The sequence below is a fragment of the Pteronotus mesoamericanus genome, unplaced genomic scaffold (assembly GCF_021234165.1).
Source record: "Pteronotus mesoamericanus isolate MK-2021 breed Mesoamerican mustached bat unplaced genomic scaffold, CSHL_Meso_final contig_52, whole genome shotgun sequence".
Taxonomy (NCBI): Eukaryota; Metazoa; Chordata; class Mammalia; order Chiroptera; family Mormoopidae; genus Pteronotus; species Pteronotus mesoamericanus.
In genome coordinates this window covers 17,003,379-17,024,885 of record NW_026555189.1, presented here as the reverse complement: position 1 = coordinate 17,024,885, position 21,507 = coordinate 17,003,379, and the positions used below count along the sequence as shown (strand labels likewise).

Here is a 21,507-nt window from a genome sequence, read left to right as displayed (position 1 = left end):
GAATAACAAATATATACAACACTGTTTCACAACATGAAAATCTCATACAAACATTAAGAAATCCACATGGAGAATTGTAATGCCTATATTTACACATTAGGTGTCAGGTCCCTTACATCTAAACCCTTGACTCTATTACCAGCATAATATCCCTTTTTACACACCTTTTCTACCTCATTTCGAAAACCCATTGAAATCAAACACAATTACTTTAAGCACCACCATAAAGTAGTAATTTCATAATCTTAGAACAAAACTGCCAAATGCTGTCTGTTATGGTTGGAAGTGACAAACTTACAAAGAAAAGGAAGTCAATGGAGTAATGTGGAATTATTAAAACAGAGGCATCCTAAGCAATTGCTGAAACTCAATCCTTTGGAACTTGATTGCCTTGAACGAGAACCCACAATATAAATAATTTCTCACCTGCATTTTTGTGATGATACAAAATTAATGATCACTCATGTTTCTAAGAAGAGTTTAGAATTTGCACAGATTTCCCGATGTGGGTATGTGTGGAGAAAGGACTTCGTTAAACAGAGAAAAGAATTCCCTTTAGGACAGAATTTATATTTCAGATTAGAGAAAGCATGAGCCAAGCTGGGTATTTTTGTTAGATGCTACACATTTTTCTCTTTGATTTGGAAAGAAAACATCATTTTCTCTCCAACTTAGACAGTATATATCACACAAATTCACACACAAACACATGTACACTGCAACATATATATAGAAACAAGAGAGAATCTAGGGATAAGAATGTGTGTGTAAGAGACAGAGAATGTATGCAAGAGAAAATGTTACTGAGGTTTGCTTCCTTTGAGGATTAAGAGAAATACTTTTGGAAATTGTATCAATGTGTAATTTGTAAACAATATATTAAAAACTAAGAAGAAAGGGGACTATAATGAAGCTCCTATGAGTTTTTGTCACAGTTGAAAAAATTGCATGCAAACACAAACATATATTGTGCTTGCCATGTGCAAATCATTCATGCAAACACCATGCCAAAGACACATGAGCCGTGGTCCTGCCTTCACACATCTGACCATCTGGTCAGATACCAGGTGAATTTGTACTTCTCTTTGAAGATTTATATTATGTTTATTAGTGAACGGTGGGAGGCTGAGTGATAAATTCCATTTTCTATCCTTACGGAAGGTATCCTGAAAAACATGGCTCACAGAGCACCCTTAATCAGTTACGCCCAAATTAAGGTAGGACTCTGGATTTCTTCACCTGGTTTTAGGAATTTCAACAGAACCATGCAGGCTGTAGTCTGGGGATAATGAGAAGCGAGTGATGCCACATTTACCTTAAAGGCAGTGATGATCTTAATAACAATAACAATATGCATGTATTAAATATTCAATGATATGTTCCTTCTAGATATAGAGAATCACATCACATCGTTAAATTAAGGGGTTTGTGCTAGGACCAGAGAGTTGAACCCCTGGTTCACTGCATATTTTGCTCTAAGACTCTGAGCTCACTGCTCTATTGCACTTTTTTAATACATAAGAGAGAGAGTGAGAGAGCGAGAGCGAGAGAGAGAGAGAGAGAGAGAAAGGAAAAAAAGAAAGAAAGAAGGAAGGAAAGAAAGAAAGAAAGAAAGAAAGAGAGAGAGAGAGAGAGAGAAAGAAAGAAAGAAAGAAAGAAAGAAAGAAAGAAAGAAAGAAAGAAAGAAAGAAAGAAAGAAAGAGAAAGAAAGAAAGAAAGAAAAAGGAAGGGGGGAGGAAAAAGGAAAAAAAAGAAAAGGAAAGGAAAAAAGTAAAAAAAAAAAAAAAAACACACAAAACCTGCCTGAAGGAGGGGCTGTGGATGTCAGAGCAGATGAAAGCGTCCATTGCAGTGTTGGTTCATAGCAATAGGAATGATAATGACGACGTTAATGGTAGAGATTTACTAAGCACATGCTGTGTGTAAGACACTAACCTAGGTATTTTACATATTTTTTCTTTTTTTCTTTTTGGCAGAATTTTAAGGTTTTATTAACACAAATACAATGTGTACACAATCTGTCTATTCATTTTCTTCACTGCGCAGCCTGGCACTAGGATTGGTGTCTCCGATGGCCAGCTCGGCTGCTCTGTCCATAAGGGCTTTGCGGTTCTTCGAGGAGACGTTGTGAGCAACCTCAGCACAGTAAGATTTGTTGCACATCAGCAGCACTTCAAGCTCCTTGACATTGAGGGCCAGGAATTTTCGAAAACCACTGGGCAGCATGTGCTTTGTTTCCTTGTTGCTCCCATAACCGATGTGAGCATCAAGATCTGGCCCTTGAATCTTCTGCGCACCCCTCTGTCAGTACCTCAGGGTTTTCACCAGTTCGGCTTGATTTTGACATATCGGTCTGACTGGTGCCGAATGAACTTCTTGGTCCTCTTTTTGACAATCTTAGGCTTCACGAGGGGTCTGAGGCAGCCATGGCGCCGAGTAAGAGACGGCTGCCACCCCCGTAGACAGCACTGAGGAAGCTACATATTTTTTCTTACTTGTCAGTTACTGGATGTCTCCTAAGTCACTGATGCATGGACATTAGTTCCCAAAATAACAATTAAAAAATATCATGTAAAAAATGAATTGGACGCTCAGAGAAGGAAAATGATGAATCCAAATTTGCATGTTTAACGAGTGGCCTCTGCGGCCCACGGTTCACTGACCAGAGTTCATGCAGTCTCTGCTGCCCCGGGTGAGTGTCCTTTCCTCGTCTCACGCTATGCATTAAATCTTAGTTTATACCACGCTGTCTAAACTGCTGCCCGAAGATTTCGATCCCTTGTATCTGAATAAGAATAATGTATTCATCCCCATGCACTGCCTAAGTTTCTAAAGCCATGGAAAAATAAAAGACCATAAAGTGAGTCTCATATTTCATTGTCCAAGTCCTACACAGATGAGCTGCCTCAGCCATAGGCCGCTACATGGTTTCTCTCTGGCTTTCCACAATGTTCTCACAGCTAGTGACCAGAAATGAAAAGATAATAATAACCATCTTCATTCATATTGAATCATCAAGGGAAAGAATGTTGTGGGGTAAGACGGATTTCTTTTAAGTAGGAGGGAGAACCTTGAGTGTCAAAAGAAAAACAAATGAGGGAGCCATGAGCAAGTTCTCACTTCAGCAGAGAGTGCCTTCCTCATTTTTCCATCAGTCTGATTCGTGCAGGAAGCCTGGAGACACAGGATCATCTAAAAGAAATTCCCTCTTTGTCACATCTCAGGATCAGCTGTCCTGTCATTCTGAGAGGCGATACAGATCTTGATAACATTTCACCACCGAAAGAGCTCCTGTTTCTAACAGATGTTGAAGTTTCCTTCACCACTGGGTTTCTTGGATGCTGTCAGTGCACTGGCTACTTGTTACCATCCTCACAAATTGTTCTGTGCCCCAGTCATTGCAGAATCTCTCCCAGTCTCTTCCCCAGCACTTTGGAGGACTGCACATCATGAGAAAGCAGAGAAAGCAACATTTTGCACACCTAAGCTCTGTGCAGAAAGGTTATTTGTCTATTTCCCTCACTGCAAGTGAAATCTTCAGAGAGAACATTGCTTATTATCTTAGGCCCGCCTCCTTTATGTTGTCCGTCTGTCTGTTTCGGACATACTTCCTGAGATACCTGCTGTGTGCTGGGCTCTGTGACAGGCACTCAAAGTCAACAAGGAGCAAAACAAGCACAGGCTCTGCCTGCAGGGGGCTTACAGCCGAGCGTGGACAACTACACGAGTAAGTAATTAATCAGTTATCCTTTGCATGAAGGAAAGGACGGGAAGAGATGAAATCTTTAACACCCTTGGTGGGAGCAACGATCATCTGAGACAGGACAGATGAATGGGAATTAGAACCACCGTGGCTATATCGATGGAAGATATGGAGACTCTGAAGCCCTCACACACAAGGCACAAAAAGCAGATCTGTGAGGCAGAGTGCAGAGCGTGAGAACACAAGGAGGCTGGCGTGGGTAAATCGTGCAGAGCATTCTCAGCCAGGTTATCAATTGTGAACCATATCTAAAAAGCAACGGAGCAACACCAAAGCCCTGTTTGCAGAGGATGCATTTGGGACAAAGAATGCAGAGAGAGGATGCTTTAGAATGTTCAGATTAGTGGATGCGGAGGGCGAGGATGGAGGCTAGGCCAGGGTCCAAGTGAATATGATAGGTTCTTGGAATTAAGGTGGTGAGAAAAGACAGAGAGGAAAAAAACGTGGTCCGACTGATTATAAAATGATTCAAGTTCACTTATGTTTACTTCTAAGAGCCATGGAAAGGCACTCATGGGTGTGTGGCTAGGGAAAGCCATGTTCAAAACCAGGATTTAGAAATGATCATTGGTGCTCCTGTAGAGCCAGAGAGGATGTGACCAATGATACAGATGACCTGGGACTTGCTTCTCATGAATAAAATACAGAAAGGTGAAAGGTCGCCTGTGGTTGTGCGGGTGTGACTATGTCCCATGAGACTGTGGTGTGTGTCGTGCTGGACACTCTCGTGCTGGCCGTGTTCTCAGCTGCTGTGTGGAAGGACATGTGGCCGAGGGGGAGGGTGGCCACCCAGCACAGTGAAGGAGTTGAGACCCTTGGGGATCTGAATGCCACCCGCGGCCTGGAAACCTTGGAATCGCATCTTTATGTCACTGGGACTCAGATGAGACCTCAGTCCAGTCCTGCCTGACGCTGTGGGCCCAGCCTTGTGAGACTCTAACGTAGCGAACCCTCTGGCCCCTCAAACAGAATGACCCACAGGAACCATGGGATAGTGCATATGTGTTGGGAAAAACCATGAAGCTCGTGGTAATATGGTCACACAGCAACAATAACCGCACACATTCCGTTTTAAGTGTGCTGGTTATTACAAAGGGCCCCGAGTCTCATGTCATATAGGCCTAGGACTCAGAGGGAAGGTCAGAAATAAGATGTTAGTTTTGGAGGGTGAATATAAAAAATAATAAAAGAGAAAATGGGGTCCCAGAAACAAAGGGCAAGGCCATTGTCTGCAGTGCCAAACTCCACACCTCTTGGAGGCGGGTGTGGTTAAGATAGAACAGGGACTGCAGGAAGCTTGGCTTGGCACAAACCAAACCATGGACATGCATTCTGCATGACATGTTGCTCTGCCAAGTACGAGAAGCATTCCCGCAGGGCACTCCAGGTATACAGGAATCAGCATTAATGAATGTCAAATCCACTGTGACAGACATATGTCTATTCAATTCTCCTTCAAACCATTCTAATTCCGCTACAGGCAGTTTCTCAGTTTTATGCTAGTTTGTGTTTAATACCTTTCTGCTATTTGCCAATAGCCCTTTATACAGCAAAAACCAAGCAATCCTGAGGATAAGAACCTTCCGCAGGCCAGGGTGTCCACACCAAAGTTAATTTACTCCTATATTCACATATGGCTTATACATAGTATATTATTTGTCTAATAACATGAATATATTATACTACATTAATCCAACATCATATTTATCTGGTGTTGCTCTTCTATTTATGGTACTGGTAGTAAAATAAAGTTTCCTTTTTAAATGACAGGTGACATACATAAAATGATAAAGATTTCTCTAACATGGTAGGTTCCATGTAGGTTAATGTTGTATTTGATATTGGCCACAGGTTTGGAGGTGAATCTCCAGACACTGAAGGGAGTTTTGCGCTCAAATAAAACTAGCCGGGAGCCACCACAAGCCCTGCTGACTCCAGAAAAATACCCTCAGCCACGGAGCCTTCCCATCTACAAGCACAGCTTCTGTCTCTGTGATGTCACTGCCTGTAAGCGCAGGTGCTCCAGAAATGGACGTCAAATGTACTTGGTGATAACACTGGAGGAAACGGAAGCAATGGGCCTGAAACAAAAATAAAGAAAGTGGGGGAGGCAAAAGAGTCATCTTATTTTGTTTTTGTCAGAAGGAAGGTAGTTTTAATAAGTGAGTTCCTACCAGGAAAAAGGTGGCATTTATTTGACGCCAATCACAGGCCTCTTCGGTGCCCCCTGGTGCAGACAGACCACGAGCGGAACAAAGGGGCCGCGTGGGGACCGGCCGGAACGCAACCTTGGCCCTGGCCCGGGAGTCCCCACTTAGCTGCCTTGAGCTAGGTACCTAATGAAAGGCTACCCAAAAGAACATACCTAATATTAAGGTCACCTTCCAGAGCCAGGATTAAAAAAAGAGAGGATGGCAACGGAAGCTGGGACAAACGAATGTTATAACCACTGTATTCCCTGCTTCATTCTCACGTCCGTTAGGTTTGGTAGACCCAGCTTCGGGCTTGTCTGGGGCATCGAGAGAAGAGGCCTCACACAAAAGCAAAAGTGGTGGATGAGACCACACGGCTGGCCCAAGCTCCCGATGCTTTTAGGAACGGAGAGAGCGGCTACTCCGGGGGAATAGCAACAGGGAGAAGGCGTCAGGATGGATTCTGCCGGGCTGGTACCGCTCTGATTTTCTTTTTGGGTGCTGATTACGTAAGTCTGTTCAACGAGGGAGCGGGTGCTCCCATATGCATTTTACTGTTGAGGTGTCACTCTTCCATACAGAATTTAAAAACTGTGGGTGGGGGTGGGGGGCAGAAAAGGCGAACAGGTAGAAAAGCCTGAACAGAAACAGGCACTGCTGTCTATGCCTACAAAATACCTAGCCAGCCAAAGCCCTTAGTGCAAAATCAAGTAGCGGAGGCAATGCCAGGCTCAGGTCGCTTGGTCTTATACTTTCCTTGGGGGCTGCCCCCCTACAAGGCCCTCCCCATGCACTTACATCACATAGATTGGAGCTGGGAGACCCCAGAAGAACCCCTAAGACAAGATAGATGCCAGCACCTCTCCTTTCCTTTCATTGTAACATTGCAACTTGTTACACATCCATAAATGTGTGGGGATTGTTTGATACTATTTCATTGCCACCTGATGGTATCGGCAGCTCTGATAACTACTTAGGGATAGCAATACCAGAGAAAAATAATAATAATCATCATCCTGGGATGATTATCAATAGTCAGATGATTCTGTGAAGGTAAGGACAAGGACACTAGAGACATGCACGGGAAAGAATTTTGCCCTTTGTTTTCAGTCTTGATCAACCGGTTTTTCTTGGAGAGTAATTTTTAAAAGAACAAAGCACAGGAGACTGTAGGTTATCTTACATCCATTATTAGGATCTGTGAATATAAATGGATGGAGAAGTGGCATCGCTCTCAGCATGAAGAGGCTTTTTTTCAGACTGAACTGAGAATATTCCTTTTCTCATTTTCTTTTTCTCTCCCAGTTCAAAGAGATGCAGGATCCTTTCATAAGCCCAGCAGAGGGGTATCCCAGCCCCGGTCTGGCTCTAACTTTCCTAGGAATGTAACATTTCAGTGCATTGTTTTCATGCGGGCAGCCGTCAATGGCAGATAAAGGGGAAATAACTTCCTCTTTTAAGCTTACTATATTATGAAGATATACACTACATATAACTAATATCCATACCATGCCTTGCTGTGGGGAGCCATGATCTTTCACAAAGGAGACAAAGGAAGAATAATCTATTCTCTGGATCCATATAAGGAGGAACTGCACAGAATTTGAGTGGGAATAGTTATCATCTTTATACATTGTTTACATGGCCAGGGAGAAAGATACTTTTATATGCCTGTTCTAATAGATGAAAATTCCTTTGAATACCCCCTTTTCACTGGTAACTGCAGCATCCAGTAGAATATGTCTTAAGAAATGTTTGCTTTTAAGAAGCATAGTATGTCCTTCCCCTTTGTGAGTCATCCTGTATGGATAGGTAGGGATGTCACGGGAGCCAAAGATGGAAATTGTCAGAGACTCAGCATGTTTCTAGAACCAGAGACTAAGGAATCTAACAAGAAATCTCCGTCTTTCCTTTTTTCTTCTCCTTATTACCTGCTTCGTGTCTTCCCCTTTCTGAGAAGTGTGGCTTTTCTTTGCTTCTCTCATATATACAATGAAAAGGTGATGTCTTTGATATCTTACGTGATGTGAACCTAAGTTCACATATTTCTATGTTGAGCTACTCGGAAAGATACGATATCAACAACCTGAGTCTGCATGGTGAACACCTGGGATTAAGCCCACTTGAACCAAACTTGGACAAATGTCTGTGCCCCAAAACAGAAGCAGCTTCATATACATTGGCTGCTGATTTTACATATGGTCAATGGTGGACTGTCACAGGAGAATAAACACACTATGAGTTAGACACTCCGAGGGCATTCCCAGCAGCCTCAAAAGTGGGAGAGTCTCCAGGCATAGCTGTCGACTACAACATACTCATTCCTGGGTCCATTCCCTTTCCCCACAAACGCTCATAAAGCAGGACTCAGCACAGCGGCAATGGAATCAGCAACTTGTGCTCATGAACACTGTCAAAGTATAGAAGCAGGAGGACCGATTTTAACCAGAAGAAAGGAAAAATAAAAATCCCCTTGGGTAGCATTTCCTAAAAGCACTGAAATCTGACATTTTAAGATAGTGTCTACTTAGACTGTGGTTACTGGAACCCACTCAAGTCCTTCTGTTCATCTCTACATTGATGGATTGCTTTCTATTCCAGGTTTCCTACCATTTTTCTTTTCTTTTTTTTTGCATGATAACCAATATCGGATATCTTTACAGTATTTTAGAGATTAGTGATAGGGCTGTGTGGTCAGTATTTTGGTTAAAACAATTACATTTTCTTACAAAAGTAAATAAAATCTTACCATAGGATCTAGTGGTCATATTCCTAGCTCTTTACCCAACTTAACTGAAAACTTACTTCTAAACATAAACCTGTACGTGAACGTTTACCTTGTTTCTTTATAGTCATACAAGACAGAAAGCAACCCAAATAGCTTTAAGTAAGTGAATGGATTAAGTGAAAACAAACACTGTGGTAAACTACACAAAGAAATACTATTTAGTTGATAAAAGGTGTGAACTACTGAGCCAGGTGAAAACAAATCTTAAATGTATATTACTAACATTACTAAGTTAAAGATCTACATACTCTTTCATTCCATTTATATAACCTTTTAGAAAATGCAAAATTAAAGAGTCAGTAAACGGATCAGTGGTTGCTAGGGACTCAGGGAGAAAAGAAGCTTAATAGGGAAATTCAAGAGATTGTTTTTAAGGCAGTACAATTATGATACTGTAATGATAGACACATGGCACAATGTGCTTATCAAAATATTAGAATCTCACAGAGCAATGAGTGAACCTTAATATATGTACATTTTTTTGAAAATTAGGATGTTGGGGTTTCCCTGGATGGAATGCAAATTGTGACAAAATAATATAACCACATTATAACTATACTTTTGAAACATACTGAAGGGGATAGGGACAAAAGGAGCAGTCTTAATATGTATGTACACACACACACACACACACACATACACATATATACATGTTTATGTATATATTTGTTCTCCCTCTGTCAGCTGAGAGGGCCTAGAAGCAAAATCAATCTAGTAGCAGCAAGTACACTTAATGCTTAGATCTTGATTTCTAACACCCTAATAAAAGGAAACAGGGCTCCTTGGAGAAATAGCTAATTCTATAATTGAGGTGATAAATATACAAGAAGAGCATGGAGCATCATGCAATGCAAGAAACTAATTAAGTTCTAAAAAACAAACCAAAAAAAAAGAAAAGAAAAGAAAATACACATGAGACAATCAAAGGATTTCCTGATGGCTAAAGATAAAAAAGTAAATTAAGTAAAGAAATAAAGTTGTATTGGATTATAATCCAAAATATAGAGTAACTGAGTATATACTGAGGAAGAAATAGAGAGAGTGAGAGAGAAAGGAAGAAAGAAAGGAAGGAAGGAAGGAAGGAAGGAAGGAAGGAAGGAAGGAAGGAAGGAAGGAAGGAAGGAAGGAAGGAAGGAAGGAAGGAAGGAAGGAGGGAAGGAAGGAAGGAATAGAGAGGGAGGGAGGAAAGAGGGAGGGAGGGAAGGAGGAAGAGGGAAAAGCAAGTAATGTGATTAATTAGGCGGGTGCGCGGAGTTTAACTTCTACTCTCTTTGTATGTGCTGCACATAGTGAGTTCTTTCCAAAGGCTACAGAATGGAAATGAGGGACCAGAGTAAATTTATAATAGAGAAATCTGACAAACAATATCCCAGCCAGGGGGGTCAATGTTAACCTCAACAGATATTAATCTCTTATTAATATGTTTTTGAGATAATGTAATAAAATGGCATTTTTTCCTGTTTCGTCTTCCTCTGCAAACACAATACCCCAATCTCATTACGAACAAAATATTGAGACGAATCCAAAATGAGAGAAATTCTACAAAAATACCTAACCAGTACTCATCATGACTGTTAAAATGCTGTGTTAATATGGGTTCATTAATCTTGACAAGTGTGTACTACACTAATGTAAAATGTTAGTTAATAGTGGCAGAGTATGTGGGAACTCTCTGTGCAATTTTACAACTTTTTCATAAATGTTAGACTATACTGAAATAAAAGGCTTATTTAAAAAACTAGAGGTTCCACATACTTGAACATACAATTTCCTTTTAAACCATTCCATAGCTGGGAACAGATGTTGACTTAATACGTCTGTGGAGATCTGACTCTACCTCAAGGCTGATACATGGACTCAGCAGTTACAGAAGAAAGAACATTGGTACCTGATTGAGTAAGTCTCTCGATTTTGCATTTTGACTCAAGGGCATCCTAATTAAGTTAATTTGGCCAAACTGTATTAGTTTGCTACGGTTGCCATAACAATACAACAGACTGGGTGATTTACAAAACAGAAATGCATTTTCTCACAGCCCCAGAGCCTGGAAGTCCAACAGCAGGGTGTTGGCAGAGTTGATGTCTCCTGAGGTCTCTCTCCTTGACTTGCAGGTGACTGTTCTCTTGCTGCCTCTCAGGTAGGTGGTTGTCCCTCTGTTCATTTGTGTCCCTGGTGTCTTTTTGTGCATTCAGATTCCCTCTTCATGTAAGAACACCAGTCAGATTGGATTAGGGCCTGCCCGGATGTCCTCGTTTAACCTTAGCTACCTCTTTTAAAGCGCTACCTTCAACTAGAGTCTCATTCTGAGGTCCTGGTGCATGAGAGCTTCAATATATGAATGTCGGGGTCACATTTCAGTTCATAACACAAATTCATTCTATTTACATCTTTACAGTAAAAATGTGATAGTAACATGATCTATATGCTATATAATTTATAATATACAACAATTACCCGTGACATTGTATACTTGATATATATAATACACCCTTTTAAAAATCTCTATGGTGTTTTTACACAGTATCTAGCCTATAGTGGAATCTAAATAAAGAGTATCTGTCATGGCTTCGGTCCCTCGTTAGATAATCTGGGATTGTATTTCCAGAATTCCTGTCCATACACAGTCGGCCTGGGGTTGTGCCATGTGAGGATCCACTGTTTGTTGAATCCATAGATGCAGAACCCAGGACTGTAGACGGCCACCTAAGGGCCATGAGCATCCATGGCTTTTGGTATCCTTGGGAGGGCCCTGGAACCAATCCCTTGTGGATACCAAGGGATGACTGTATTGTGCTGATTAGGTTTGGCCTGAGGTTTTAAAGGCAGAAGTGGAGGAGGCAGATAGAAAGTCAGCTCAGGGTATCAGGTACCAGGGCAGTTCATGCTAAATTCAGCATTTTCAAGTCCACCATGTTGGCAGAGAGCAGAATCCCAGTTCGCAGCTCCTTCAACAACTATCGGATCTGCTCCTTCAGTTCTCCTAATCCTGTGCAGCCCTCGGAGAAAGGCACCCTCTCCTCCGCAGGTTCCCCACCACATGGAAGACTGAGGAGGAGAGACAGACACAGTCTGCAGGGTGTCTTCTTGGATTCCACTGTGTTCCTGGTCTCCTCCACTTCACCTTCCGCTTTCCTTCCCATCCCCCTAAGCAGTGACAGCAGCTTTGCCCAGATTTCTGCAGCAGCTCTGTACCTGCAAATGGGTAAGCCCTGTCACGACTTCCTTCTTACTCTGTGGACCATTAGTGATTCTCCTGGTCTGTTGGGGAGCTCTCGTTCTTTACCAGTAATGTCAGCTGCAGTAAGCTGCGTTACGGTTGTGTGCCTCGGTTTTCTTTTTAAAAGTGAGAGTAACAAAATTCACTTCATAAGGTTATTAGGATTAAATGAATGCGCATGAACAGTGTTTGGCATAAACACATTAAATATTAATTTCTATGTAGGAATAAAGTAATTATTCATTATGCTAGCCTCGAGTGAATAACATTGCTTTGGATTCAGAAGGAATACATACGGACACTCCAACACCTATTTCAAAGACCTTTATTTTATGAATTCCCCCCATTCACTCCCCCGTCATAGTTCTTGAACTCAAACCGCTTTTATGATTTGCAATGATTCATAATTGGCAGATAATGATGAGATCTGAAAAAGTTTGACATGGTTATAAAGAGAGGATTTCTGGGTCTCACACTCCCTGACCAAAAGAAAATGAATAAAATCTTCTTTAATATGGCCACAAATATGATTTTACTGACTTTAAACTCTTCGAATACAGACACAAGGGATGAAATCTCGTTCCCTTAGAATAAAAGATATACCTGAGACCATCCATATGGCTTCATCTACAGACTCACCGTGTAACTATTTTTGTCTTTTTTTAGGATATTTAATTACATATCAAATACACACACACACACACACACACGTTATATCTTTTTTTGTGATAAGTCTACATTTGTTTCTTTATCCTTCATTCTTTTAACAGTTTGCATATCTTCTCTACCATTTTCTATGCATTGATCTCTGTGTTTATCTACACATGTGGCTGTCCTGCCACATACACTTCATCATCTTTTTTCTCTGTGAAGGTATTGGTAAAAAAAAAAAAATAGGGGGAAAAGCATAATTATCTCATAAAACTGTGATTTAATCAACCAAGAAATAAAAGCATTTCAGTCTAAAAATAACTTTTTAAGTTAAATTTGTTGGGTGACACTAATTAATAGGATCATATAGGTTTCAAGTGTACATTTCTATGATGCATGATCAGCATATTGCCCTGTGTTCTTATCACCCAAAAGGGTCTAAAGATCTAACAGCAATTTTTAAAGTTCAGTGAATCTAGGGAGCACAATGATTAAGCCCATGATACACATATATTAAAGTTAAAAAATAGTATTAATATGTGCATAGAGACTTTAGGAACCACTATGAGCTCTGAGAAGCAGGGTTCTGAGAAAAGCATGCCATTCACCAGTGGTTTCAACCTATTTGCTGCAAGAATTTTTAAAACATGCAATACCTGACTATTTAGCCAGGAGCACTGACCTCTTTTCCCTTAGACTATCAAATAAAAAATGACCACAGCCAACACCACAATAGCTGTCTGGTGTGAATGAATCAAAATTATCCCTACTATTTTTTGTCAGATTGGTATAAAATATATTTTCTAGTATGCCCAAGGATTCTAGTAATTAGTTTATGTGTGCCATGAGATGAAAAACATTGAAAATTGCTGCCATACACCAAAAATATATTGACAACAGTGTCCCACATTCATTTTCAGCCAAGACTTCAGAATTTCACAAATGTGTGTGTGAGACCTGCCCTGACATGCAGTGGATTCATTTCTCTGACGGGCGAATGTGGGCAAAGGCTGAACTCTCTGAGCTTTTACTCCTCAATCCCTCTAATTCATCATTTCCTGAAACAGCTATATAACAAAAAGTTCATAATACTGCAAGTGCTGATGCTAATTCACAGAGCTGTAGACACAGACAGGGCTTGAATAATTTAAGAACAATTTGCCCTTTGCCCATAGAATCAATAAATATGTTGAATCCAAAAATATCAAGTCTCGTTCGAGAGCAAAGAGACAAGAGAGACAACAGGATCATGGGATTGTCTGGGTAGAATCCCACCTTGGTGTCTCAATCTTCCATTTATAACAAAGGTCTTCTAGAGTGTTTTGATTTTTCTCATGAGGGTAAGTGCAGATTCTCTGATGTGAGTATACTTTTCCGTATTCGAAGTACCAGAAGATTATTTGAGTAGAAAGCAAATCTTACTTTCCTCAGAAGCGCTCCGGTAGGCCTGGATGAAGTGTTGGCCATAGGACACCTCTCTGAGTACAGAGAAGTGAGATGCAATTGTCAGAAAGATTAATCAATAAATCCAGAAATAAGAAGGGCCAAAATATGAGGGAGTAAAAGACATATTTCTGAAAAACTTAAAGAGGCAGCAGTAAGATAACCAAATTGAAAATAAAGCTGTTGTTCAACTAAGTTGGGTTTAAATCTAATGAGCAAGCACAGGGACACAGTGGAGGGAAAAATTAAAAGGGAAAGAAACCGAGCTTTAGTATTAGCTCTTGCTACAACTAGGGCTGTAAACCATTGTTTAATTGGTATATTGATTGCTTGATCTGGTTTAAAGGTACAGGTTGAGATATAAAATCAATGTTGCCTCTTCACTTAGATATTGTTCACGCTGAATCAATGCTGTAATTTTAATCCTCTGAAACATCAGTTTAAATCATGAGATAGATACCCATGAATGGGGTACACAGGTCTCTCAGTTAGACTGAGGCACCAGATGCCATTCCACTTGGAGTGACTTCGTTCACCTGTGGTGGGGGGCTTAGGGGCAGAGATTGTTAAATTTGTTGTCAGTAGGGTCAAGTTTCAGGCTTATATGTAACTTACGCAAATACATTTTTTACAGAGTATTCTATAGTACTGATAAAAAGTGATGCCAATATTGTAACATGTAAAATCAAATGAGGTACTTGTATTTTCTGGTGATTTATACCATTCTGAAGAATTTTTGGTTGGCTAGTGATTGGGAATTCGTCTTCTAGAAAGAACTGAAAGATTTCAACTTCTTACTTGAAATTCTTAAATTTATAGACCAAATATACAAGAGGAGACCACTGAAAATATCTATCTTTTCTATCAGGGTAATAGAATCTGAGGCTCCTGAGTCAACCCTATAACAAATAGTTCTAGAATTTTAACTGTTTTCAAATTACTAAAAGCTGGATTTCCATAAAATTTGATCTAAAGAGAAACAAAAGCATATATACAATTTATAATAAAATTCCCTAAGCCATTCTACCTGTGTTAGCATGTTTTTATGGGTTGATATTTGGATCAAAGAACTTTAACCTTAAAGATATCAGGGATATGAGTTAACAATTATAAGATCCTAAAAATAGTCAGAGTTTCATTAAGAACAAAATAATTGATTAATTATATGATTGCATTATCAATAATTGATTAATGAAATAGCATCTTATAATTTAGGGAGAACAGAGTAAGCATTAAAGCAAAATTTGATGGAAGGAGTTTTCTTCATCACAGAAGGCATTCAAATAAACCTTGTTTATATTCCCATACTATACACCAAATTTGTTCCTAGTCAAAATGTGGAAGCAGCATAATGCCTTTTGGAAAATTAATACATTTTACATACCTCTTACAGTTAATTGTCAATAACTTTCCCATTTGAATACTCTAGTAACTTCACTTTTTTTGTTTGTGTATAGAAGCTTTATTCATAATTATCAAAACTTAAAAGCAACCAAGATGTCCCTCAGCAGGTGAACACACAAACTGGTAAATCCAGACAAAGGATTATCATATGGTACTAAAAAAGAAATCAGCTATCAAGCCAACTGTCTACATATCCTTCTAGGGGTTTAGCTTGTTTAAACATAATAGAAACTGCATAATCCTCACCCCATCTCAGAGTTTGGGGACCACAGCTGTTACATGTATTCATATCAGGTAGACCAGCTGGATGTCTTTTGAGGGTGTTTATTTAAATCTTCATGATTTCCTTGCCACATTTTCCTAAAGAGTTTCAATTTTGTCCATCACTCTGAATTGAATAAGACAAAAATATAATCAAATCCATCAATATATGGGTTTGACTTTTTTACTTTGCCTCTCTCTCTCTTTTAAAATAGAGAAATCTGCCGAATCCTCTTCCTATCTAGCTGAGAGAGAAAAAGGAAGCCACAACCTCTAAATATAAGAAAAAAGTATGCTAGGTTTAAGATTGTTTGTCAGCATGAACATTTTTAATCTTTTAAGCTTGGACTATGTAAATTTTTTTCTTTAATAATAAAAAACGAATTTAAAATGAATCTTTCACTATGACTTTGGGAATCTTCTTTACATAGGACTAACACATGTACTGAGCAGTGACAAGAATAACAAGCTAATAATCCATGTAAGCTATAGCTATTATAATTTTCATTTCAGTCCTCAGAAATTGCAAATTTCACTATTTAACTGCATGCTGAATTAACACGTGGCATTACATAGAGACAGTTTCCAGAGAGGGGACGGGGGCTGGGGATTGAATCAGCTGTCAGCAGCCCATGATGCAACGGCTCAGAAGCATGGATGAAGCCTCCACAAAAACTGAAAGGGTAGCGTCGGAGAGCACTGCAGACATGAACCGCTGGAGACCTGGGGAGAGTGGGAGTTCCCTGTCCCTTCCCTTGTGCCTTGTCTTATGCATGTCTTCCATCTGGCTCTTCCTGAATTGCAGCCTTCTATAATACACGGATAATCTAATGAGTTCTGTGAGCCATTCTAGCAAATGTCTGTGAGGTCTGTAGCAAAGTAATCGAACCCAAAGAGGCAGGGTTTGAGGACCTCTGATTTATAGCCTGTTGGTTAGAAGCTCAGGTGTCAACCTGGATTGGCAACTGGCCTCTGAAGTGGGGCCAGGGCAGGTACGCCACCTGGTAGGACCACCTGAGTCTGTGTAATCTGACGCTGTCTCTAGGATGACAGTGTCAGACTTGAGTGGAACTTGTAGGACACCCCGAAGGTGTGCAAGAATTGCCTGCTGTGGTGTGGGACGTCCCCTCTCACATATGCATACCTGCAAATCACAATTGGGTCTGGGGAGCTAACTTATTATTAAAGTATAATACATTTATACTCTAAAGACTGAAGTACAGAAACCATTTTGCCTTCTTTAATTCAGTGTTCATCCATTAAATTTGACTTCTCAGTAAACCTAGTGTGAATACGGATTGAAAGATGTTGCCATAGGTCCATCATATATTAAGAAGTGATTTAGGTACAGAGGACTACAAAAGCAGAGAGTAGGATATAGCTTCCTGCCTCTATTCCGGACTGTCTGCCTGCCACCTGAACTGTTTATTGCAAAAGCCCTTCAGTGTGGGTGGGCCAGGCAGGAATGCATGTGAGGGCAGGGAGGTGGAGGCAAGAATGGAAGACCAGGCCAACACTTGTGTGTGGCAGTCAGAGGTCAGGCAGAAGGCACAAAGGTCATTTAAGTGAAAAATATGTAGAGCATAAAAAAATACCCTCAACTTTCTCAGTGTTGAAAAAAGAGAAAAAAATTTGAACCATGTGGTGTTGCTTTAGAATTTGAGGGAGAGAGGTGAACTCAGGGTAATGCATGAATTTGATCCTTTTACTGTAAAGAACATTGTTGGGACAATTGGAGATACTTTACTGAGGGTGGTGCATTCCATAGCAATAGTGCAGCAAAATGAATTTCCTTATTTTGGTGCTTGTATTGTGCTGTGTAGAGAAATGTCCATGTGGGAAGGACTTCCTGAGGCATCTCATGGTGATGGGCTTCGTATCAGCCACCTACTCTCCAACAGTTTGGGAAAAACAGATTTGGACAACTGCATTTGCAACTTTTCTCTAAGATAAAATGTTTCCCAAATGAAAGGTAATAAAAACATAGAAAAGCAATAGAATGTATTTTACACGGGCCTTCTGCCAAATGAGAATTTAAGGATGTTTAGAATAAAAGGACAGACTCACAAAGAAAAGGCATAATATTAAAGATAAGAGAAGACAGAAGAATGAGAACACCACATAGAAGGAAAGAGCCTTAAATTATTTTCAAATTTGCACATTTTCCTTTCGGCTGAGTTACCCTTTAAGAAGAGTGTGTTCCGTTGTATATTGTGTACTGACTTTCATAACCTCTTCAGTTATAAGCCTCTTAGACATATTTTTTACTAAGTCATTTCTTGAACCGCTGCTATTTTGGCCATTATTGTTTTGTGGAGCATGCATTCTCCTTTTGCATTATCTAGAGTAGATCCCAGTTATTCTCTTTGGTCTTTACCTTTAGCGTATTAATGGCACTTTGGCCCCCAGTTATTCACCACATTATTCTTAATTAATTTCATTGTTTTAAATTACTGTGTGATGTATTGTTCTTACATTTTTAAAGTGCTTATATTCCTATCTTGACAATTGTGTAAAACTTCTCCCATACTTCTCCTTATCCAAATCCCATCCCAGTTTTTAAATTCAGTTTGCAAAGTATGCTGGCCCCCAGAGCACTTCCACCTTGGAAAAACATTAACGGTTATTACTATGCAGCGGAATCGTAGCGCTCACATAAACCCAGCTCCCCAGAGATATTATGCAAGATTAGTCAAGCATACTGGTTAAACCCAGGGGAGGTAGAGTCGAAGGTCTAAGTTTAAATCCCTGCTCCTCCACTTAATATCTGGATTTGGATTAGCTATAATTTCCCCCATTTACTGATTTAAAAATAATGAGAAGTAGGGAAGTTAATAGCACTACTAATGTTGTAGGATTGTTGTGGATATTAGAAGCATTTAACATAGCTTCTGGCATAAAGCGACTTTTCAGTACATATCAATCATTACTAGAGGGACCCTGAATCTAAAAGCAAACTGAGAAAATCTCAGACATCATGCTTTATATAACTGTGCGCTCAACAATGCAATAATGCCTGCCAGCTTCAGCGCTGCAAAAGTTGGTTCCTCTTTACCCGTAGTTTTGCTTTTCATGGGTTCTGTTACTTGTAGTCAACTGTGGTTGGAAAATATTAAATGGGAAATTCCAGATATTTTCAGAGAGACTACCTTGACAAAACTTTTATTAAACTACCTTGATACAGTTATTCTATTTTATTGTTAGTTACTGATGTTAATCTGTAACTGTGGCAAATTTAGGAAGTACACTTTATCATAGGTATGGATGTTTAGGAAAAAACATAGGGCGTTAAAGGCTCAGTACTCTTCCCTGCTACAGGCATCCATTAGGGGTCTTGAAATGTATCCACTGCTGATGAGGTGAGAATACTGTACTTGGCTTTCTCATCTCTTTACTTCAACCTTCAAGAATATTCTCTTTTGAATAAAGTAAGTTCATTCTAATATGTACATTTGTGAAACATAAAGTGAAGGCTCTCGAGCATTCATATTACATAGGCAATTTATATCATATAGGCAATTTTTGGATTCGCACCAGTAAGACTTGCAAATATACAGTTGGAAAGAAATGAATCTCTTTTTGGGTGTCAACTCCATGCGACATCCAATGCTTTACAAATAACCACTGAGCTTTTCCAAACATAGGTTTTTAGGTAGAGATTGCTATTACATTACACAGATGGAGAAAGTGAGATTACATGGCTTACGCTAGCAGAAGGCAAATTTCAGGCCAAAAAATCTGAGATTCCATTTTAAAATCAAATAAAAAGCTTATTTTACCTCAACCCAGGTGTACGCATAAAATCAGGGTTAAACACATTAAAAATATCTACTTAAACTTCCTGAAAATTGATAAATACAGGTACATTTTCCTTGAATAACTGACTTCAACAGAACTAGCTTGGTAACCACAGTAAAAATCAGACAAGCTCGCACATTGCTCTCTATGTTGCATCACTATAAAAGTGAACTCTCATCAAGTTCTGCAATTCACAGTCAAATATAAAAGAGCTGTATCTCCAGCTCCCAAATAAGATATTTCTAAAATAATTTAGCTGCCATTTGGGCAAACATATATGTGTGTTTTGTCTTGACAGCCTGTCAACTGGCAGCCAGTTCTTGAACATCGCATTCATTTCAATTTAATATCGGTAAATTTCTCAATTAGAAGTTTATTTTTCGCATTCTGCACAATAAGCTCTCCCGGTCCTGGCTGGCATTCCTCGGGGCACACAGGTGCAGGGGCTGGCATTTCTGCAGCAGCAAAGGAAGAAAAATGAAAGGAGGAAGGAGGGGAGGGAAGAGACAGGCTGAGAGAGAGCAGTGAGGAGAGAAAGGAGATAGGAGTGACCTTCATCCTGATATTCACCTTCGTGAGAAATGAAGGGAATAATTCACACTTGACAATAAAATAGTGCAGCTGCCTCTGCTTCCTTTAACCAGAGAGGCTGGAGTCAAACAGCAACCACACACCCAAAGCATAAAATCGATACGTAAGGAAAAGTCCACATGGAAGGTGGGAAAGAGATTAATAAAAATAATTTTTGAAAGCCACCACAACAACCGGTTGATATTGAATGCTTGTTTATTTTCTGGAACACCTTGACCTGTTATGTTACCACACAATTCTCACGTGATGAAAGCAAGATGGAAATTATTATTTTGCTTTGTAGTTAAGGAAAATGAGCAATAATTTAACCTCCCTGAACTTGAAAGTCAGCTGGATAATAAGGGATAAAACCAGGATTCAAAACTCTCTCTACCTAACTTCCAAACCCACACTTTGAACTGTAGCACAATCCATGCAGTTTTTGAAAGAGATGTCATAACATTTTTTAAAGAAAAAAATAACCGTGTATGTTAGTGTAGGTTATTTCTTCTAGTCTCTACTCTCCAATCAAGAAAAAATCTTTAAGCTAGGAAAACATTATATATTGTGTATTTATAGGGGCACATACATGTTGCATAGCATAGCTAATAATATCTTTACGGATCCTTTCCTTGGCTGAAATTGACCTTGGAGTCTGCTGAAGCTGGAGTGGGGAACTTCTTTCTCAAAATATTTAACAGGCACATGACTCATATACACAGAAATGGAAGCCTCTGACACATTTACAATAAATAGATATAGACTTGGCCATTAAGATGTACAAATCGTAATAACGAGGCAAAAATAACAACTTCCCTCTTCACCGCTTGCTAGCAATTAAAATAAAGGGTTCTTTGTGTATTGAGGGTGCCGATCTTCCTCTAAAACCATGTTGCTCTAATCTGTATGAGGAGGTGAATGAGGCAAGTTCTCTGCCCTAAATGAGTGATCAAACAAGAACAAAAAAAAGAAGGATCTAGTGTCTGTCAGTTTCTGTTTGCATGTCAGGATTTGAAAGAAGTAAACCCATGGAGATCCTTTTGCTTGTTTGTGGGTTTCTTTTTGTGGTAATAGTAATGGTAGAGAGACTAACTTTCTGCTAGAAAGCCATAGAAGTTTCCCTAGAAAAAGTGTGATTTCAGTCAATCATAGAGGAGCCATGGGATCTTGAAAGAAGAAAAATAAATAAAAGCAGAGTTTCTTGCACAAGAGATAGACAAAATAGACTCTTGGCAGAGCAAAACCTGGGTAAGATGTGACAGCCCACCATCAATTCTGATTTGTTGCTGCAGTGGCTATATCTACCAGACTTACATTGTGAGTAAGAAAGAAGATATCAAATAAAGTCAAACTATGTACCTAATTCTGACCTTCAATTTATGTCTTTACTTGTGGTTTTTATTTGTCTCATGTTCTCCTG

The 21,507-nt window shown here is 39.6% G+C and overlaps 1 protein-coding gene and 1 pseudogene across 2 annotated transcripts in view; both read right to left on the bottom strand.

Moving 5' to 3' along the window:
• CDH8 (cadherin 8) overlaps positions 1-21,507 on the bottom strand; it is a 318,790-nt gene that overhangs the window by 200,243 nt on the left and 97,040 nt on the right. The window lies entirely within an intron of this gene.
• LOC129075116 (60S ribosomal protein L32-like) lies at positions 1,952-4,625 on the bottom strand (annotated as a pseudogene).